This window comes from Acomys russatus, chromosome 28, assembly GCF_903995435.1.
Source record: "Acomys russatus chromosome 28, mAcoRus1.1, whole genome shotgun sequence".
Classification (NCBI taxonomy): Eukaryota; Metazoa; Chordata; class Mammalia; order Rodentia; family Muridae; genus Acomys; species Acomys russatus.
In genome coordinates this window covers 40346831-40368276 of record NC_067164.1, presented here as the reverse complement: position 1 = coordinate 40368276, position 21446 = coordinate 40346831, and the positions used below count along the sequence as shown (strand labels likewise).

The 21446-nt window shown below is 48.7% G+C and overlaps 1 protein-coding gene across 2 annotated transcripts in view; it reads right to left on the bottom strand.

The window, feature by feature from the left end:
* The window catches only part of Lrrc8d (leucine rich repeat containing 8 VRAC subunit D), a 111093-nt gene that overhangs the window by 84368 nt on the left and 5279 nt on the right, over window positions 1-21446 (bottom strand). The window lies entirely within an intron of this gene.

Genomic DNA, 21446 nt, shown 5'->3' with positions numbered 1-21446 from the left:
GGAAACAGGGTCAAGAAGCTAAGTAACTGGCCCGATGTGTCGGCCACAGAGTGGTCCACTGGAGAGCTGGACACAGGTTTCTGCTAAGTATAAAATCTGGGCCATTTCCTCTAGGCTCTAAATTCCTAAGACAATAGTGAGTTCTGGGGGAAAAGTCAAGTCAGGAGCCCCATCTGGGATCCGTCTCTTGTCTCGCAATAATGCCATGATCCCGTAACTCCCAAGCCCCCACTGTGGAGGGTGCTGGGGTTTCACCCACCTGGCTTTGCAAGGCCCCAATGACTCAAGCAGTGCACACATCAGCCTTTTCAGAGTTACTTGGTAGCAAAAGTTCAAGAGGTTCTTGTGGCCACTCGTGCCAAGGTACAAAGTCTGTCCAGTGCAGAACCTAACTAGCTAATATTTGTCCCATCAATTCCTTTTTGTCTAAGGAGCAGTTTTAAGAAGGCATTTGCTTCTTGCAAAACCCAATGCCTGCCTGAAATTTTTAGGAAAATGACTGGGCATTTCCCATCATCCATTTCCTTCTGTGTTAGCACTTATTTCACGCTCACGGCTCCGGACATCAGCTAAGAAATGAAATATATCTTTTTGTTGTTGAGACAGGGTTTCTCTGTGTAGCCTTGGCCGTCCTGGACTCGCTTTGTAGACCAGGCTGGCCTCAAACTCACAGTGATCTGCCTGCCTCTGCCTCCCAAGTGCTGCGATAAAAGGCATGTGCCACCACCGCCCAGCTGAAATGGGACCTATCTTTGAAAGTCAGGAATGCTGGCAGCAGCGGCATCCCAGACGCCAACAGGGAGCACTGATGGCATCTCTCTGGCCCCTTCCCCTCTGCACAGACTGGAGCTATAGAAGACACAAACGAATCTAACTACGGCACAGACTGGGCAGAGGGCCGAGGGTCAGTGACCCTCACCCAGACCCTCCAGCAGTCAGTCTACAAGTCTCCTGAGGGCTGCAATCCTTTAGGTCCTGCTCTGCCCACCAGCTTTCCCATTGCTGGGCATGTCAGCTCCCAGCTCTCCAGAACTTTGCCAAACTTACTGCATCTTCCCAAACAGGCCCAAGGAAGGCTTTAGCTCAAAACTTGCAGTTTGTTTTGTTTTGGTTTGGTTTGGTTTTTTAAGACAGGGTTTCCTGAACTCTCTCTGTCATCCAGGCTTGCCTTGAACTCACAGCCATACTCCTGCCTCTGCCTCCCGAGTGCTGGGATTAAAGGCATGCACCACCAGGCCCAGCAACTTCTGGCAGTTTTAAGCCTGTCAATGATCATCAGTTTTAAAGGACATGATTCCATTTTTAAAATATTTTTTGCTAACCCTGTCTTTGTTCCTGTTACTCATTATAACTCCGAAGAGTTCAGAAGGATAATCTCTGAAGGAAAATAAACCTTTTTCCCCTTCCTTCCTTCCTATTGGGTTGCACTACATGGCTCTAGCTGGCCTGGAACTTGCGGATCCGCCTACCTCGGTCTCCCGAGTGCTTGGGATTGGAGTTAACCACCACTTCTGAAGAAAAGCGTAACTCCTAGAAAAAGGGAAGCGAGGGATGGAGAGACAGCTCAGCACTTAGGAGCACTAGATGCTCTTGCAAAGGACACAGGTTCGATTCCCAGCAATCACGTGACAGCTCACAACTGTCTGTAATTGCAGGGGCTCCAATGCCCTCTTCGGGCCTCCTCTGGCACTAGGTATGAAGATACATGTAGCTAAAACACACATATATATGAAATAAAGTTTTAAATAATTTTTAAAACTAGGCCCAATAGCACACGCCTATAATCCCAGCACTCAGGGAGGCAAAGGCAGGTGGATCTCTGTGAGCTCAGGGTCAGCTTGGTCTACAAAGTGAGTCTAGTATAGCCAAGGCTACACAGAGAAAGGCTAGGGAGCTATGCTGGTCAGCACAGTGGCTAGTGTGTACGCCTCAGCAACTGAGTTCCGTCCTCAGGTCTCGGCACCCACGTAAAAGGCCACGTGATGAGAAGCTGCAATCCCAGCACTGAGGAGCTGGAGGCAGGAGGATACCTGGGACTCTCGAGCCGCCCAGGCTGGCAGAGTCAGCAACCCCAAGTCTCACCGAAAGGCTATCTCAAAAACCAAGGCGGATGGCTGCTGAAGACTGATGCCCTGTGACCTCTGACTTCCACATATGTGTACCTGCATACACACACACACACACACACACACAAAGAATAAATAAACAAATAAAATAAATACAAGGCAAAGGAGACCTGACTGTATTACATCACAGAGCCTTAATCTCTCTCTCTCAAGATTTATTTATGTATATAAGTGGTCTCTCTTCTTGTACATCTGTATGACAGCAGAGGGCATCAGATACAGATGGTCATGAGCCACCATGCATTTGCTCGGAATTGAACTCAGGACCTCCAAAAGAACCAGTGATTTTAACCACTGAGCCGCCTCCTCTCCAGCCCCCAGAGCCTTGACTTCTATGTGATCTCATGAGGTTACACGATCTTGCCTTCCTAAGCCTCCCCTTTCTCAGCCACACCATCTTGCTTTCCTAAGCCTCCCCTTTCTCAGCCACGAATATGAGAAGCCAACAGCGAGCGATGCTTGCTTTCTTCCTGGCACTGTGTGCACATCAGGATCCACAGATCCCACTGTTGCCCCACAGCACAGCAGTGTGCTCCCCACCCCCACCCCACCCGGGGCCAGGTGTTCTTCAGCTCCACCTGTGGATCCGAGAACACATTTCCCTCTCACCGCTGCCCAAAGGGGGGGGAAACTGAAATCACAGTGTGACCAGAAGAGGAAAAAAAAGCATGCTTCCTGGTAGGCAGAAACAGAGTGCAGCTGGTCCCGGTGGCACACTCCTGTAATATCCCTGCACTTTGGGGGCAGAGAGGGGGGGATCAGAGTTCGAGTCATCAAGACACAGCAGCTTGAGGCCTTCCTTACATGAGACCCTGTCTCAAAACAAAGAAATACTCACATTGGTTTTAGAAGAATGACCAGGAGTGGGGGGGTGGGGGAGGGCGGGGGCCTCTCTGAAACCTCCTCCTCCTCAGTACCAGAACCTAGTGCATTGCGAAAGCCATTTTAAAGGGTCCAGATAAAGTTGCCCTTTCTCCAAAGCAAGGCTGCCCACTCTTCCATCTTAAGCCTTGCTTTGAGAATGCTGGAACTGTTTACCACAAGGCTTCTTATGTGGATATCAGTACGACCGCAGATGGATGCAGACAGGAGAAAGGAAACCGACAAGTTCTCTAAGAGATGCCCTCTGTACCTACAGCCTTCACAGCAGATGCTCCCGCCTCAGCCCTCCCTTCCAGGGGAACACAGGCAGTAGTGCATTCTGGGAAGGTGGACCCTGGCAACTGAGGCCGTATGCCAGCCTCTCTAAAACCTGGCCACAGCTTTCAAGGAAGCTGTACTGGAGCCAGCTGGCTGGCTCAACTGGCATGTCCCCCAGAGAGATGTTACCACCTTCACAGAGCCAGAGCGAGTGTCCCTTCCCGCGGTAGAATGTGACATGGGGCTGCAAGTCTTCCTTTAAGGGCACTTGGCTGCAAGATGATGGGTTAGGACCCCATTTGGGCCATCTTGAGGCTGATTTGGAAAGCATGCCGCCCCCACCCCCCACCCCAAAAGCTGAAGCACAGAGTCATGGTCCAAGCTGTACTCTCAGTTTCCAAACACCAGAGTCAGGAACCTCCTCACTTTGAGGAGTGACCTACGACCCCCAACCCCGAATTCTCCCAACTGCCTGGGCAGGAGGAGGTCTTATCACTGCGCACAGCGATCAGCAGAAGTGGGGGTGTCTGGGCTGGAGAGATGGCCCAGTGGTTAAAAACACTGTTTGCTCTTCCAGAGGTCATGAGTTCAATTCCCAGAAACCACATGGTGGCTCACAACCATCTGTAATGAGATCTTGTGGACAGTCACACATGCAGGCAGAACACTGTATACATAATAAAATAAATAAATTTTGGGCTGGGGAGATGGCTCAGAGGTTAAGAGCACTGCCTGCTCTTCCAAAGGTCCTAAGTTCAATTCCCAGCAACCACATAGTGGCTCATAGACATCTGTAATGAGATCTGGTGTCTTCTTCTGGCATGCAGGCACACACGTAGACAAAACACTGTAAATATAATAAATAAATCTTTAAAAAGAAAAGAAAGAAGTGGGTGTGTCACAGATGCCGATTCTCTTTAATTTATGTGTATTTTGTGTGTATGAGTATTTGCCTGTGTGTGTGTGTGTGTGTGTGTGCGCGCGCGTGCCCTGTAAATGCACCTTATCGTGTGCACACAGTGTTGAGTGACTTCCTAAGGCTGAGGGGAAAGGGTAACACTCACTCACTTGGGGGTCTGTCCTTCCTCCTCTTAAAGGGACAGAGATGAGTGGCTACCACTTTGTCTGCAGCTTATGTATCCTTTACTCAGAAAAATGATCTCACTTTTAAAACACAATTCATCACCTGGCCTGGAGGTACAATGAGGAGGCAAGGCGTGTTTTAGCCATTTGCCTTCTATGTTGGGTACCTAGGCTTCCTTCTGTAAAGAATTATTTTCATTCTTTCGGTGCATTCTTACTTCTAAAGTGATATATTTGAAACCCATGAGACTTAAAAACAGTTTGTCCTAACAATTCTAACAGATATCATGACTATTACTAAGGCAACATTACTCTTAAAGTGACAGTTCTGTAAAGCAGCCAGTGCATGCCTCTGCTCTCAGCTCCAGAGGCAGAGACAGGAAGCCCACAGGCTCTGAGGGCTGGAGGCAGGCACGGAAACAGATACTTGCAATCCACCTCCCCCCCAGGGGTGGGGGTGGGGGGACACTGAGTTTATGCACACACAAGCCCTTGACTGATGTAGCCAAACACACTCCAAAGGCAGAAGCGGCAAAATGCAGAAGTTGCCAGGGAATAAATAAGGCACACACAACACTATCTTGACAACATCCATTCTTGATTACCTTCTATTACAAAAACTACGGGAGGAAATAAGGCTTGTGAAAAGTGCATGGTGCAAATAAGTAGTTTGGTGTCCATCCGTCCCATCTCCTTTCGATGAAACAGCCATGAAAGGGCACGAAATAAAAATAAACATGCCCAGAGAAATCCAGAAGTTATAAGCTTTTGAAAGCTGATAGTCAAGGATTTACCTGTTGTTTATTATCTTTTCAAAACAGGGTCTCTCTGTGTAGCCTTGTCCTAGAACTCTGAGGACCAGGCTGTCCTTGACCTTACAAACGCCTGCCTCTGCCTCCTGAGTGCTGAGATTAAAAAACATGTGCCTCTACTTCCAGCCCGATAGTCACTGTTTTACACACTAACTCTGGCTCAAGGAAATTTCAGTCACGTCACAGGTATTATGTCATTTACTGCTTCCACCAGCCCTACAGAATTATCTTGATAAGCTGTCAGGGAACAGAAGGAAACCTAAAGTTTACTCTCAAGCTATGGCCAGCCCATTCTAGAACTACTGCGCCCTGACTGGCCACAGTAGCTGCATTTTTATTTTGTTTCTGTTTTCTTGAGAAAGGGTCTCACTGTATATAACTAAAAGTGCCTGAAACTCGCTATGGTTCAACTCGTCAATTCACAGACTATCTCCAGAGTGTAGGAATAAAGGCCTGGCCGCAGTGTCTACATTTTAACAAATTACCAACAGGACTGCAGGGCTGTGCCTTCCCCAGTGGTGGGGTCCAGTCTAGTGTCCCGAACAGAGTGAAGGCACACGTTTTCCTTCTCTGGCAACAATGTAACCACTAGTCCCAGGGCACTGCCGGGCAGGAACCCCAAGTCTGATAAAAGTTGCAATGTAAGAGAACAAATCAAGAAAGCGTGGATCTTTGCTTCCTCAACCTGGCAGCACCTTAGATTTGCGGACTAACTCAGGTACTTCAAGTACTTAGGTCTTTTGTTTGTTTGTTTGTTTGCTTTTGTTTTTGGAGACAGGGTCTCTCTGTGTAGCCCTGGGTGTCCTGGACTCCCTTTGTAGACCAGGCTGGCTTCAAACTCACAGCGATCCACCCGCCTCTGCCTCCCGAGTGCTGGGATTAAAAGCCTGCGCCACCACACTGAGCTGAGTACTTAGATCTTGGTAAAGCAGCTGACACAGCAAGCTGGTAAGTCAGGATCCCTATCAACTGCAACTTCTGTGGTCCCAAGAACCACAGAGCAACTAGGCAGCCTAGAGACAGACAGTGGATACATTTACTAGCAAGGAGAAAAAAGGCAGAAGGAATAGCACTTAATCTCTATTCAGAAGTAACAGAAACTGTTCACATTGCTATAATCAAATTTGCATACAGCATTAATCTGGGAGGTGTGGGAAGGGCAAGTGAGGGTGAGTGAGAGGTTTAGTTAAAGTAACAAAGGCTGTAGACAAACAGGGTGCAGCTCCCTTTAATCTGCAAGGGAGGGGGTGAAGGTATCCGTGCACGACTGCCTCTAGCCCCGAGATGCCGAGATGCCGAGGAAGGCTGTATGGACAGTGAATATGTTTAAAACTCCAAGACCCGAGGTTGATCACCATCAAATGCAATCCTACTACCCCACCCATCAGTAAAGTTCCACGACAAATGTTGTCTCGAGTGAAAAGGGGTTGACTAGCAAGAACCCTACAGAAAGAAGGGCTCAGAAATTGAATTTTGGTGATCAGATGAAACGTCAACGCTGTGTGTATAATCTGGCTCCAGTATAAACACGCCTGGGACTGGAGGTCATGAGAATACTTTGCAGACACATGGTTGGGATGAAGAGCCGCAGAGGCAGGGAGAGAAGAGCTAAAACTTGGACCAACTTTATTTTTCTAAGCATAAATTGTCATTTCTAATTTCCTTAATGCTGAAAAATAGCTTCTCCCTTGGCAGAATTGTTTACCTTCCCAGCAAAAATTATACTTCAAAAGCCATCAGCTGAGGGGGTGGGGCCGTCGCTCAGTTGGTGGCATATCTGCCTAGCACGCCTGAGGCCCTGGGCCTGGTTCTCAGGAGAGTATAAACCAGACAAGGCGGTCCTCAGCTGTAATCTGCACTTGCAGAGCTAGAGTTAAGGTGATCAAGAAGTTCACCACCACCCCTGGCTACATAAGAGGGTTCGAGGCCAGACTGAGCTACAACCTTGCTCAAAAGTTAGCAATTGCTACAAAGTTCAAAAGAAGAGAAGGCCAGTCACAGGGTTAGTTCCAGCACTTAGGAGACTGAGATAGACCTCTGTGACTCTGTGGCCAGCCTGGTCTACATTGCTAGTTTCTGATCAGCTAGGGTTACATAGCAAGACCATGCCAAGAAAGAAAGAAAGGTAAAAGGCAGAGAGGGAGGGAGGGAGCGAGCAAGGGACGGAGGGAGGGAAAATCTGTAATGGTCTGTGTTCAGTGGGTCACAGGAAATGTACAAGTGAGCATCTCAAAGTTCCTAAGAAACTGAAGAATGAACTGATAAATAAGAGGGTCGGGAAAGGCCCCACCCCTCGGGAAAGGCCCCACCCCTCGGGAAAGCCCCCATCCCTCAGGAAAGCCCCGTCCCTTCTGTGGACACGAGCTCCAGCTATATGGCAGCACACTTCTTTGTGTGCACAAGGCATGCCCCTAGAAAATAAGAAGGCCCAAAAGACAAGGCCGTGCGACTTCCTGATACGTCAGCCACCCCGGCACTCTCCACTGTGGTTTGTGCAGATACCGCTGGGAAGGCAGCAGTTACTGACAGTAACGATAGCAAGGGCTAACTGCCAGCCAGGAGCTACTGCGTGCATTTTACGTAAATTATCTTCCCCACTGACCACACACACTCACACAGTCATTTTAAATAAAGTCAAGTCACTTTGCCATGGCCCACCATCAGCAGGATTGATATGCGGGCAGGATAGACAGTGTGTCGTGTGAGAGTCAAGGCAGGCAGACAGACGACAAATCCTACATCTCCCATTTCCTTCTAATAACCAAAAACGGAGAGAAATTTAACACAATGGTATGAAAAGCAGAGACATGCTAGATTCTAGATAGGAGTGGAAAAATGGATGTGAAAAACACGCGTCCAATGACAGTGCTCTTAAATTACTACTTATTTAAAGGGAATAAAAAACAGTACGGGGCTGGGAGGTGGGTCTGTTAACTAAAGTGCCTCTTCTTGTACAAGTGCAAGGACTGGAATTCAGTTAGTTCACACATACACACACACACACGGCCATAGTCACACATCTGTAATCCTGGGGTGGGGGGTGATAAACACGGCAGCTGGATTCCCAGAACTCACTGACATAACCAGTCTAGCCTATGTGCGAACAAGTCCACTTAGAATGCCGATCTCAAAAGATAAGGGGAGATCAAGAGAGAAAAATGCCTTATACACAGACGGTTGGCCCACACACATGTACACACCACACACACACAATCACATACGTACATGCACACACACAAACACACACACGCATGCACGCACGCGCGCGCACACACACACACACACACACACACACACTTTCCCCAAGGCCTGATGACTGGTCTCTTCTCATGGTTTAAAAGTCTTCTATGTACACTGTACAGATCGGCTGCCACCCAGGCTCCTCTCCTAAGTGTCCGAGTGCCTCCGAGCCCCTTCCCTGCCAGGGGGTGCAGGCACATGCAGGCCCCTTAAACAGTTTCCCAGGCCTGACCCCATAGCTGCAGCCTCAGAGTGACAGCAGGGGTGCTGGTGGAAGCAGTGCAGTTTGTAACTCCCAGGTGGCCCTAAGGAACAGCCCACTAGCTCTAGCTGTGCCGGAGACACCGCGCTCTCTCTCCCCTTCTGCCACGTATGACGAAGGCAGATACCAGAGTAAATCAGTTCCCTTCCCAAGCACCATCGGTGGAGAGGGACGCTGCGCATGCCCGGGGTCCCAGCACATGACAGGCTGAGGTAGAAGAATCAGAACCTCAAGGCCAGCCTGCACTACATGAGACTGTGCCTCACTAAAGAAGCCGGTCAGATGACTGAGCAGGTAAAATGCCCTGAGTTCGATTCCCCCCTCCCTGATGCCCCCCAAGCCACGGTAGGAGGAGAGAGCTGGTTCCCAGAACTTGTCTCCTGACCCTGCGCTGACAGTGACTGACATGTGCATGCATGAACACACGCGCACACCCACGACCTCTAATAAGTAATTCAATTAAAATTCTTTAAAAACTAAAACAACCTCTAATGGAATGACTTTTGTTCAGAAGTCCGTATCCCCCAACAGGACGTGCTGATCCTCCTGTGCACACCTCTCTGGCCTCCAGCCCACTACAGAACTGCGATACAGCCGCTGTAATGCCCCTCCCCTCTCTGCCCAGGTCTCTACCTGTCAGCTCCTACTCACGTTACCTCCATCTCTCCTCCTTGGAGAACCCGGCCCAAGCTAACACAGCGCAGGCTGCCATGTGAGGAGGTACCCATGGTGGCTGCCCCCTGCCGGCTGCCCCCTGCTGGCTGCCCCCTGGAGGGCAGGGGATGCCCCACTCATCTTTTGAACTGTGGCTGACACAGGCTGAAACGCGTCACTCCAGCCAGCATCACCAAGTTACAATCTAGCATGGCCATGCTGACGTGACATTTAGCTCTGCTGAACCTTGATTTTAGAATCTCTGATATGGGGCAGCAATGGCACCGACCTTCACGAGTGAGGCAAGGAACCATGAACAGCCAGGTCAAAGTGCACTAGTGAGTGCTGTGCTTGGTATCTCCTGCTGAAGTCCGGCAGGCGCAGCGAAAATCAAGTTCATCTTTCCTCAAGATAAAAAGAGAAGGAGGAGGAAGGGGACTTTCAAAGTCACACACAGGGACTTCTAAAAGCCTCTTTTTTCCCCCTTACTCAGTTTTGTTCTGCTCTGCAGGGAAGTTCATAATATTTCTATTGAGAAGCCATTTCTTGCTTTCCTTCAAAAAAAAAAAAAAAAAAAATCAATGCACCAAGTTTAAGGAACGAGCACATCAGTAACCCTCCTACCCCAGCTTTCCACTCTGAGCTACAGTGACTGCCTGCAGCCAGTGCTCCTGCCCAGAGAATTGCCTGCTTCACCCTTAAAACAAACAGCACTTTGTAGGGAAACTGGAGGCCAGCCCAAAGGAGGAGGGAAGAGAGAAACCAACAAAAAAGAGTTGAAGCCAGAAATGGAGTCAACACCCACAGTCCTGGTCCACACAAACACAGGTAAGAAGGGATTGAAAGAAACAGTTCAGACCAGCACAGGCCTTACCCACGCACCCGTCTCCCCACTCACTACGGGGGAAAAAATGAATTCCAAGGCTCACAAAGGCTGCTGCGCTGGTCAGCTCACTGTCCAACACATGTGGCTTTTGTTGTTAATAAAAGACTGTTACATATAGAAACTTCCAACTCTCACCAAGGCAATGGCACTGCTGGGATGAGCCCCGCCTCCACTCACAGGGGAGGAGGCTCAAGTTTTGAGAAAGCCAAGGTCACACAGCAGGCTGCAGAACAGACAGCAAGCTCAGAGCGTGGATTCTCTAAGCTCCAAAGCCCAGGCCTTTCCTATGGCCCACATTGATTGTAAGGGGCGGTTTTAAAACACCCTTGGAAGCTCACCAAATGCACTCTTGTGAAGGACAGGTAAAACAAGGCAGGGTTTGTGTTCCTGAAAAGAATTTGGTGCCAGGGATGAAGGCTGTCATAGCAACAAGTCTGTCAGCACAGCCTTATGCTGGTCAGTCCACTGGCTGCGACAGGGCCCATGCAGGAACCAGGCCCTCTCTCCTACAGTGTTTCATTTGTGTGTGTGTCGGTCTGGGAAGAGCATGAGGGGAGGCATCTGATCTTCTTTTATTTATTTATTTTTTTCAGTCAAACTCTGATGCCAATTTTAAGACTGAAACGATATAGAAAGTAAAAGAAATTTCTAGAACAAATTTGCAAGCAAGGCATGGATGGCATCCCACACCTGTCATCCCAGTCCCTGGGAACAGAGGCAGCAGAAACTCTGTGGTTTCAAGAACAGCTGGGCTACACAAGCTTCAGTAGAGTGAGATCTGCTTTTAAAAAAAGAAAAGAAAAGAAAAAGGCGAGGCGAGGCAGAGGCAGGTGGATGGCTCTGAGTTCGAGGCCAGCCTGCGCTACGAAAGGAGTCCAGGACAGCTTAGGCTACACAGAGAAACCCTGTCTTGAAAAAACAAAAACAAAAAAAAGAAGATGAAAGAAAAAGAAAGAAACAAATAAACAAATGACAAAAGAAAAAAAGACCCAGGCATGGTGGCGCTCGCCTATAATAACAGCACTCAGGGAGGCAGAGGCAGGTGGAACTCTGTGAGTTCGAGACCAGCCTGGTCTACAAAGTGAGTCCAGGACAACCAAAATATAAAAATAAAAATAAGGAAGGAAGGAAGGGAGGGAGGGAGGGAGGGAGGGAGGGAGGAAGGAAGGCAAAAAGAAAGTCAGCCAGGCAGCTTGGGTTCAAATCACATCAATATAATCCACATGGTATGACCTTGAATTACTCAGCTGTTCACAGTGACTGGGTGGAGCTGCCTGACTGAAGATCGACCTTGGTTTCCTCTGGTAAAAAAACAGGAAAGTGGTGCAGAATAAATAAGCTACTGCGTGTACAAGGTGCTGCACAGCAGGGCGGGCACAGGAAGGCTGCACACACCACAGAACACACAAGCTACTGCGTGTACAAGGTGCTGCACAGCAGGGCGGGCACAGGAAGGCTGCACACACCACAGAACACACGAGCTACTGCGTGTACAAGGTGCTGCACAGCAGGGCGGGCACAGGAAGGCTGCACACACCACAGAACACACGAGCTACTGCGTGTACAAGGGGGTGCTGTAGGTAGTTTATTGTATATGTGTGTAATAATACAAATGTATAGGTAAAAAATTTTTAATTTCTTTTAAAAAAGATTAAAGGAAGTGTCTTGTACACATTGTGCACAATGTCCTGACCCACTGCAAAGACACCTCTTGAGAATGAAGAACATATCCACACTCTTGATACTACAAATTGGTTTCATAATTGGGGGGAGGGGAAGATACCCACCCCAAATCCTTACTGTACTAAACACCTGGTGAGGCACTTTCAAATGTCGCCGTCCTAAAGCCATGCGAACACTGGTCAGAGCACCTGCCCAGCATGCACAGGATTCCAAGATCCATCCCTGAGCCACATAAGCAGGATGTAGACACAGCACACACCTGTAACTACGGCACTCGGGAACTAGAGGCAGAAGGATCCTAAGTTTCAAAGTCCAAGGTTAGGGCTGAAAAAGGCGGCTCTGCGATTAGGAGCACCGGCCACTCTTCCGGTGGACCCAGGCTTAGGACACAGCATCCATTTGGCAGTTCAGAGCCCTCAGTTGTTCCTGTCCCAGGGGGCACATTACCCTCTTGCCCTCTCCTGACCTCTGAAGGCATCAGGCGGCAAGTGGTGCACAGACAGCTTTGCAGGCAAAACAATCGCGCATTGAATAAACAAATCTTTACAATAGGTTAAACAAAGTCAAGGTGGCCCTCAGCTAAGTTACCTGTGAACATCTCAAGGAGAAGAGACACTCACTGCTGAGTTTTAGGAGGACAAAGGGTTTCCTCCTAGAAAGCGGTGGGGTTCCAGCACAGTAACATCAGCCACTGGGGATGAAGGAAGTTAAAAAAAAGCAAAAACGAAAATGCATCCTGAGACATCCTGGCACTAAGATTCTGAACTTGGCTAGTACAGAGGTCTCCCAAAATCCATCCGTTCTCTTTCTCTTCCAGAGGCTGTGTATACAACCAGATACAATCCAACCACGTTAGGGTCCTCAGAACAACCACGTTAGGGTCCTCAGAACAACCACGTTAGGCGCCACACAGATCCGAGGCTGCGTCCTGCACGGAGGCCACACCTGAGGGCCAGCCCCTGAGAGGACACCTACCCAAACGCAGGGACAGAAACTAGTGTGAGTTTTGTTCGACCGTGGATGTGTGCGTGAGTCTGTGTTGGTGGAGGACGGATGATACCAAGTTCTGGAGTTTTAAAAGTGAGCCGAGTGTGCCGGTGAGAACCTATAATTCCGGCACTCAGGGAAGCTGACTGATCCAACTTCAAGGCCATCCTGCTCTCCACGGGGAATCTCAGGCCAACCGGATTGAGGAGGTGACCCCTGACTTTAGGAAGCTAAAGAAAGGCACATACTGTGCTCTTACTCCAAATCCTAAGCTTCCAGTTTCCCTGGCCACGAAGGCCAGGCTGCCTACCACCAAGGCCTTGAGCGCCCAGGCTCTCTCCAGCCCACAGCACTATTTTTGTTTAGTCTGCGGGAAGTTCGTATTTGAAATGCTGAATTAGCTAACCTTTAAAATCAGATTTTACAAAAGAATCCAATTTTGGCTTCCAGTGGAGGAAGGAAAAAAATCAGAAATTTGGCCCACATTCTGCCAGGACAAAAGGCTGCAAACAATCCCTCTTTAGAGCAAGGCCTCCTCCTTAGCTCTGTTCAGCCCTCCCCACCTCCCTCCACATCACTACCCCACCTGTGAGACTGAGCTCTCACTACCCCACCTGTGAGACTGAGCTTTCATTACCTCACCTGTGAGACTGAGCTCTCACTACCCCACCTGTGAGACTGAGCTCTCACTACCTCACCTATGGGACTGAGCTCTCACTACCCCACCTGTGAGACTGAGCTCTCACTACCCCACCTATGAGACTGAGCTCTCACTACCCCACCTATGAGACTGAGCTTTCATTACCTCACCTGTGAGACTGAGCTCTCACTACCCCACCTGTGAGACTGAGCTCTCACTACCACAGAGCATCTCAGAAGATACTCCCCGGGGACACCTCTTGCTCCAACCTCCCGAACAGACCAGTGTCTTCTCTCTTCCTCAGGCAAAAATTAGCAATGCAATGCAATGCAATGCAAGGCTCCTACTTGGCATAGAATCTACCAGGTACAGAAAAAAAAAAAAATCATAAGGGAAAAAAATTAGAAATAAACAAACAAAAAAGTTTTCTAACAGAAACTCATTTTTAAAGAATTAAACTTAAAAGGGCAGAAGTATGGCTCAGCAGGTCAAAGGGCACAGCACAAGCCTGGCAACCTGAGTTGGCTCTCTGGAGTTCACAGTAAAGTGTAAAGAGAGCGCTGGCTCCACAATGCTGTCCTCTGACCTCTACATGCTCCAGGACACACGAGCATGTGTGTACAATTTGGAAAAATAACTTAATCTGGGGTAGTGGTGGTGCATGCCTTTAATTCTGGTACTTGGGAGACAGAGGCAGATGGACGGATCTCTGAATTCCAGGCCAGCCTGGTCTACAAGAGTGAGTCCAGGCCAGCCAGGGCTACACACAGAAACCCTGTCTTGAAAAGCGAAATTGAAAAACAAGACAAAACTTAGAAAAGTCTGTGTGTGTGTGTGTATGTATGAGTGCCTCTGTGTGTGTGTGTGTGTGTGTGTGTGTGTGTGTAAAAAGGGGACATATTTCTGTAAGACACGTAACCATCCACTTCCCAATTGCTCCTCATCATTGGCTAAATATTAGTCTGAAAACTAGAACCGCTCAAATAGGAAACTTAGCCGTAGAAATTCACTCTACTGAAACTAAACTTGAACACTATGACCGGTACAAATAACCCAGGCATGCCGACACAGGTCTACAGGCTCAGCAATTGGCAGGCACACACAAAAGAATCAGGGTTAAGGCCAGCCTCAACAACAAATTAATAAATAATTCTCAAACGGAAGGAAAAAGAAAACAAACAAGAACAAGGATCCAGGAGGAGGCAGGCCTACCACACAGGCCTGCTGACCCAAGCTGGGTCCCTGGAAACACTGAAAGTGGAAACAGAAAACTGACCCAGGTGTTCTCTGACCCCGACACGTGCTCCACAGCACACAAGCACACACATACAATAGTAAATAAAACAAAACTGAACAACCACAACACAATGACACCCAAATAACAAAAAAGCATACACCATATAAATGAAGCTGACTCCAGCCGGGCTTGGTGGTGCACAGGAGGCAGAGGCAGGTGGATCGCTGTGAGTTCGAGGTCAGCCTAGTCTACAAAGTGAGTCCAGGACAGCCAAGGCTACACAGAGAGACCTCGTCTTGAAAAACAAACAAACAAACAAACAAGACTCTTTAAGTATGACATTGATATATGTACACATATGTGTATATATAATTATAAATATATATATTTATATAATTTTGTTTTACGTTGAGGTGTGGTAAATTACGGGTTTTTGTTTGTTTGTAGTTTATTTGCCTTTATTTTATGTGCACTGGTGCTCTGCTTGTGTGTATGTATGTCTATGTGAGTGTCAGATCTTGGAGTTACAGTCAGTTGTAAGCTGCCATGTGGGTGCTGGGATTTGAACCCGGGTCCTCTGAGAAGAGCAGTCAGTGCTTTTAACCACCAAGCCACCTCTCCAGCCTGGTAAGCTATGTTTTAATATATGTATGTTATAGCATTTATTCAACAAAGATATGCCCCTGTTGGCAAACTGCTGCACTGCTTTGTAATGTACTTCTTACTGTGGTTACTGTGGGGTTAAGTCTTAATTATGAGGCCCACATTTAACGTCTTCTGGTGTGCCATCCTACCATGAATAAAGAGAAAAGGGGCTAGGGAAAACACTAGAACAATTAGGTGGTTTAAAGTTACTTTCTGGGGGCTGGGCAGATGGCTCATGTGTAAAGAGCCTACTGAGCGAGCGTGAGGCCCCAGCTCACATGACAGCCAGGTGTGACAGCACCCATCTGTTATGCCAGCAGAGAGAGGAAGGAGCCAAGAGCCAGGCTGATCCCTGGAGTCCAACGGGTCTATACGCTCTAGCCGATCGCTACACCCTTTACTCAGGGTCTCCCTTTCACAGAAATATTACGGAGTGTATAAGATGATCACAGAGTTTCAAACGAGAGGTGAGAGCGAAGTGTACAGGGCGTATGCGAACAGCAGGGAAACAAGCCAGCCTGGCTTCAAGCTCTACGTCCTTGGCATGGGGTAGCCGTGGGATCACACGCCCTCCCCATCCTCACTAGCTCACCTGTCAAGTGGGAGTAAGCCTGGTGCTAACTTAGGATCGGCCAAAGAACGAAACAGGAGCACATACACATTTCAGGGCACAGATTTGGAAAACTAATCAAGGCCAAAAAAAAGTAGCTGTTATTATTAAGAACTCTGGAGCTGAGTGTGGTGGTGCACGCCTTTAATCCCAGCACTTGGGAGGCAGAGGCAGGTGGATCGATGTGAGTTCAAGGCCAGCCTGGTCTACAAAGAGAGTCCAGGACAGCCAAGGCTACACAGAGAAACCCTGTCTCGAAAAACAAACAAAACAAAACAAAACCACAACAAGAACTCTGGGGGCTGAAAATGTATGTTGGTTGAAGAGTTCTTGCCTGGCATACAGAAGGCCCTGGGTTCAATTCCCATCACAACAACAAACAAACAGACACACCTTCAGACATTCAATAGTTTTCCAGTTACTTCCTGGTCTACTAAATGGAAAAAAGAGTTACATCTGAGAATAGGTTGACTTCTAATACATTGATTGACTGATCGACTGACTGACTGACGGGGCACATACATGTCAGCATATATATGTCAGAGAAAACCCTATGGAATCAGTTTTCTCCCCCCACCATGTAGGTCGGCCAGGCTTGACAGCCAAGTCCTTTACACACCGAGCGGGTCTCATCTCTCCAGCCTTAAGCTGAGTTCTGAGAGCTCTCAAGGCCCCACTGCAAACCTCATAAAGAGTTTCCCCAAGAGCTTTGATTGTCTACCAACTCTTTAAAATTTTGTTGTGAACAGTCAGTCACTGAAGAGAACAGTGACTGACAAGAGTGATTTGGTTGTCACTGGGGACTGAACAGAGGGCGTTATGTATGCTGGCCAAGAGCTTTACCGCTGGCCACACCCACAGCTGTCCATAGCTTGCTTACATCCCACCTGATGACTCCATCCTGTCCCTACAATGAGGGGAACGCAGGTCCAGCAGCCTCTGGAGACTCTCTTGACTGCAGAACACACATCAGCTCTCCTGCCGGACGGTGCTCACGTCAAGCAGTGAGTTTCTGGAGGACTGTGGGGAGCGGAGACCTCTCTGGCATTGTTCCTAACCGTAGTGGTCTGAGTAAGGATGGCCACCACAGGCTCACACATATGAGTGCTTAGTCACCAGGGAGTGGAACTGTTTCAGAAGGATTAGGGGGCGTGGCCTCCGATGCCAGGCCATATGTCTGTGTGTCTGTCTCTCCTACGGCTGCCTCTGTCTCTCTCTCTCTCCCTGCTCGTAGATCAGGATGTAGTGCTCAGGCACTTCTCCAGCACCATGTCTGCCCGCGTGCCACCCTCATTCCCCTCCATGAGGATATCAGACTAAACCTCTCAAACTATAAGCGAGGCTCCAATTTAATGTGTCCTTTCATGAGCTGCCTTGGTCACAGTGTCCCTTCACAGCAATAGAGCACTGACTAAGACACTTAACTATTTACCAGCAAATTTCAGAGGTGCGGTGGGGGCAGTCTTTAGGGAAAGGCTTAATAGAAACGGACACCCCATTTGTGAGATTGGCAGCCCTCAGAGGACGGTGTAAACATTTTGAAAACTGTCATTCTTGGACCTTTGATTTCATATGCCAGTAAATTTTCAGTAGACCATCGTTGACACTGCCAGATTAAACTCAGACCAAAGGTTGGGTATGGTGTAGAAAGGCTGAGGCAGGGGGATCTTGGGTTTGAGGCCAGGCTACACTAATGTACTCAGTAAGGCCCTGACCAAAAGAAGGAAGAAGGGGGCAGGGATGCATTTCAGCTGGGAGAGTGCCTGCCTGAGTGTGAGCTCCGTCATGGAATGAAAGTGGGCGTAGCTATGACCCCAATACTTGGAAAATGGAACTGTGTAGGTCACAGGTTCAAGGCCACCCTTAGCTACGTGGTGACTTGGGAGGCCAACATGGGCTGCGTGAGACACACTCAAAAATATAAACAAACCAACCAACCAGCTATGAAATATAAAGAACAAACCCCATTTTCATCCTCTTCACAAAAGAAACATGAGTCATAGTAACAGTCTAAGGAGCAGGAAGGTTAACCTGAGAAACAGAGACAGCAGCTAAAAACCAAAGCCCTCTTGGAACCAAAAGCTTGCTGCATCCTGTCTATGCTCACTTGTCCACAGGTTGGGCAAACTGCAGCCTCACTATGAAAACAACTGCTCAAGAAGGGACCACAGACTCCACCCTGTCCAGGACTCCTGCCTCATAGCTGCACCGCACCGGGGCGATGTGCTGTCTTGGTTGTCACTGTGCACGGAATCTAATGCTCCTGCCGGTTCCTATTAACCCACATAGGCTCACCAACCACACCCGTATAGTGTCTTCAATCGATGCACCCTACAGCTATGAGAGATGGTGGCTCTCAGCCTTGGCCACACATCAGAGCCACTTGGGGGCAAAGGGAAGTTTTCATCTGAATGACCTCCATAAAACAACATCAAAACCAAAAATAATCAACTCCACGTCCAGAGGTTCTGACTCATCAGACACCGTGAAGGACATGGACAGGTGTCCGTGTGTGTGTGTGTGTGTGTGTGTGTGTGTGTGTGTGTCTGTGTGTGTGTGTCCTGTGTGTACATGTGTATGCACATGCATGTATAGTAACCTTATGTGTCATTCCTTAAGTGCCATTCCCTTTTCTAAAACTTTATATTAGTAATAGTGTGTGTGTGTGTGTGTGTGTGTGTGTGTGTAGTATGCGGGGGTGGGGGAATGGGGATGGGGGGCAGGGAGCGGAGGGGAGCAGAGATCAGAGATCTTTGTTGGTCACCAGACTTCCACAGCAAGTTCCTTTACCCACAAAGCCATCTGGTCAACCCCATCTTAGTTGGGACCTGGGGCATGCTGATGGGGCTACCTAGGGCCACTGGCCAGTAAGCCCTAAGGTTCCATCTATACCCACCTCCCCAGAAAAGGGGTTGCAAGTGAGGACTACCACACCTGGGTCAACGGGGGTCAAACTCAGACCCTCACCTGTGTGTGACAAGCCCTTTGCCAACCGGGCCATCTCTCCAGATCCCAGTACATATTTAAAAGGGTAATATTCTCCAGGTGACTCTGATTCAGGTTAAAGGGAACTAAAGCCACACTTTTTTTTAACGTCTGATCTGAATTCACATCTTATTTACAGATTTGAAGGGAAACCTCTCTGTTCATTCTTTTGGGTCACAAATGCTATTTGAGAGCTCTCATGCGCACGGCACTGGAAAAAGGAATCAATGGGACACAAGGCAGAGCCGGTCCTGTCTCCTGCCCACCCGCAGACTTACTGGAGCTTGGGGACAGAGGCGAACAACCAAAACGCCACGTAGGGGAACGAGTGACTGCTCCTTCCTCAGTCCTTACAGCAGTAGTTTCTAGGGCTTTGATGGCGCCCCTCAACCAAGTCTTTCCAGACTGTAAATTTTTGTCAGAAAAACAGCTATGCAAGAAGCCTGTCCCAGCAAGAACTCTTGAGTCCTGGGGGGGGGGGGGGGGCAGGAATCACACCTTTGTGTTTCCTGATGTAGAGCAACCATACACCTCCCACCCCCAAACCAGAGAAAAGCATTGTGGGATAGGAATTCAAACTATATTTTCTGAACTGGCCTTGGTGCACACCAGGAATTCTAGCCCTTGGAGGGTGGAGGCAGGAAGACTATTGGAATTTGAGACTTGTGCTTTTCACTTGTCTCAGAAATATATTTAAAAAAAAAAAAAGACGATTTTGTTTTCCCTAAATCCTTTCTCTGAAAGCGGTGTGCCTTGTCCTCTGGCCTGGAACACTAGGACGGTGCTGTGCAGTGCTTTCCAGAGCCTCTTTTTTTTTTTTAAACATTTATTTATTTTTATTTTGTGTGTATTGGTGATTGGTGTTTTGTCTGCATGTGTGTCTGTGTAAGGGCATTACAGACAGGTGTGAGCTGCCAGGTAAGTACTGGGATTTGAACCCGGTTCCTCTGGAAGAGCAGTCAGTGCTCTTAACCGCTAAGCCATCTCTCCAGCCCCTCCAGAGCCTCTTTATAGCTCCCCTCCTCCTCCACAAAAGCAAAACACCACCCTACCACAGCGCCATGGCTCCGCCTAAGAACACCACCCATTTGCAGCCAAGTAGCTCACCTACAAGAGTTCTGACAAGTAACGCAACCTCTGTGGTTTCCCGGGAGCAAATCCCTCCTGGTTAGAGATTTCATAACCCAGGCCAGGCCTGTGTCACCTGTAAAGCTAGAAATCCTGCCCCGCCTTCCCTCTTTTGGTTCAATTATATAAATAAGGCCCGAGGGACCCCCCATTGTTTACACACTTGGAGGTGGAGGGCAAATCCTTCTTCTGAGCGCCTGCTTGTATTCTTTAAGGAAGATTCTGGCGCCTAAAACTGGCATGCGAGCGTAATCAAGCCCGCTGCCCACGGGGGGGGGGGGGGGGGGGGCTGGATGTTCGCCTTCAGTCATGGGCTGATCTAGTCCAGCTTCAATTCATCCCTCCCTCGTCTGACAGACCAGAGAACGGAATCCAGAGTCTAAAACATGCTGGGCAAGCATCGAGCTACACGGAGCTGCAGCCCCAGCAATGTAGGACAATATCTTGTGTCCTATGTTTCCCAAATACCCCCTGCTTATAGGATTATCCTTGGCTCCCCAGAAGGTGTACAGAGGTTACTGCCCCTGTCAACCAGAACAGAAGCGAGACACAACCAATTATACCACTTGGATGGAGATACGACCACAGCGAGGGACAGAACACAACGGGCATACATAGCAAAATGGCCACACACATCATCAGATTTGGAATTTTGCTCCTTCAATACTACGGGATGGCTACCACCCAACTTAAGGGCTGGGGATTTAGTTCCACTGGTAGAGAGCTTGTATATCATGCACAAAGCCCTGGGTCCGACCCCTTGCACTGCACACATCAAGTGCGGGTGGCACATGCCTGTAATGCTAGCACCGGGAAGGTAGCCCGATCAGGTGTTGGGGGATGGTTTAGTGCGCTGTGTATCCAGATGTTGGTTTCTGTGCCCAGAGATCTGGTTGCAGTCAGGGTGTGGGCACTGTCACGTCTACGAAGAATCTCCTGCCTCTCGATGTGTAAAAACTGTTCTCCAACATCTCTCTGATTGGCTAACAGAGAGGTGAACAGCCAAAAGCTGGGCAGGGCAGGAGGAGAGTCCAATCCCAGTTAGGAGGGCCCAGGTAGAGGCGGGAAGATGGGGGAAGAAGGTCACCAGAAGCCATGAGGAGGTCACCGTGAGCACAAAGATGGAACAGAAGCTAGACAGCGGGTCACGGGGCACACGGCTGGGAAGTGGCCAGACCAGTGTAGTTGGGTTAGAATATAGGAGACTCCCTGGCTAGTGCTTTAAAGCCTATTGGTAAATGTAACAGGTATGTGTGTCACTGTTTAGGAGCTAGAACCGGCTAGAAAAACCATACTTTTCCCCTCCCCCAACAATCGGGAGTTCAAAG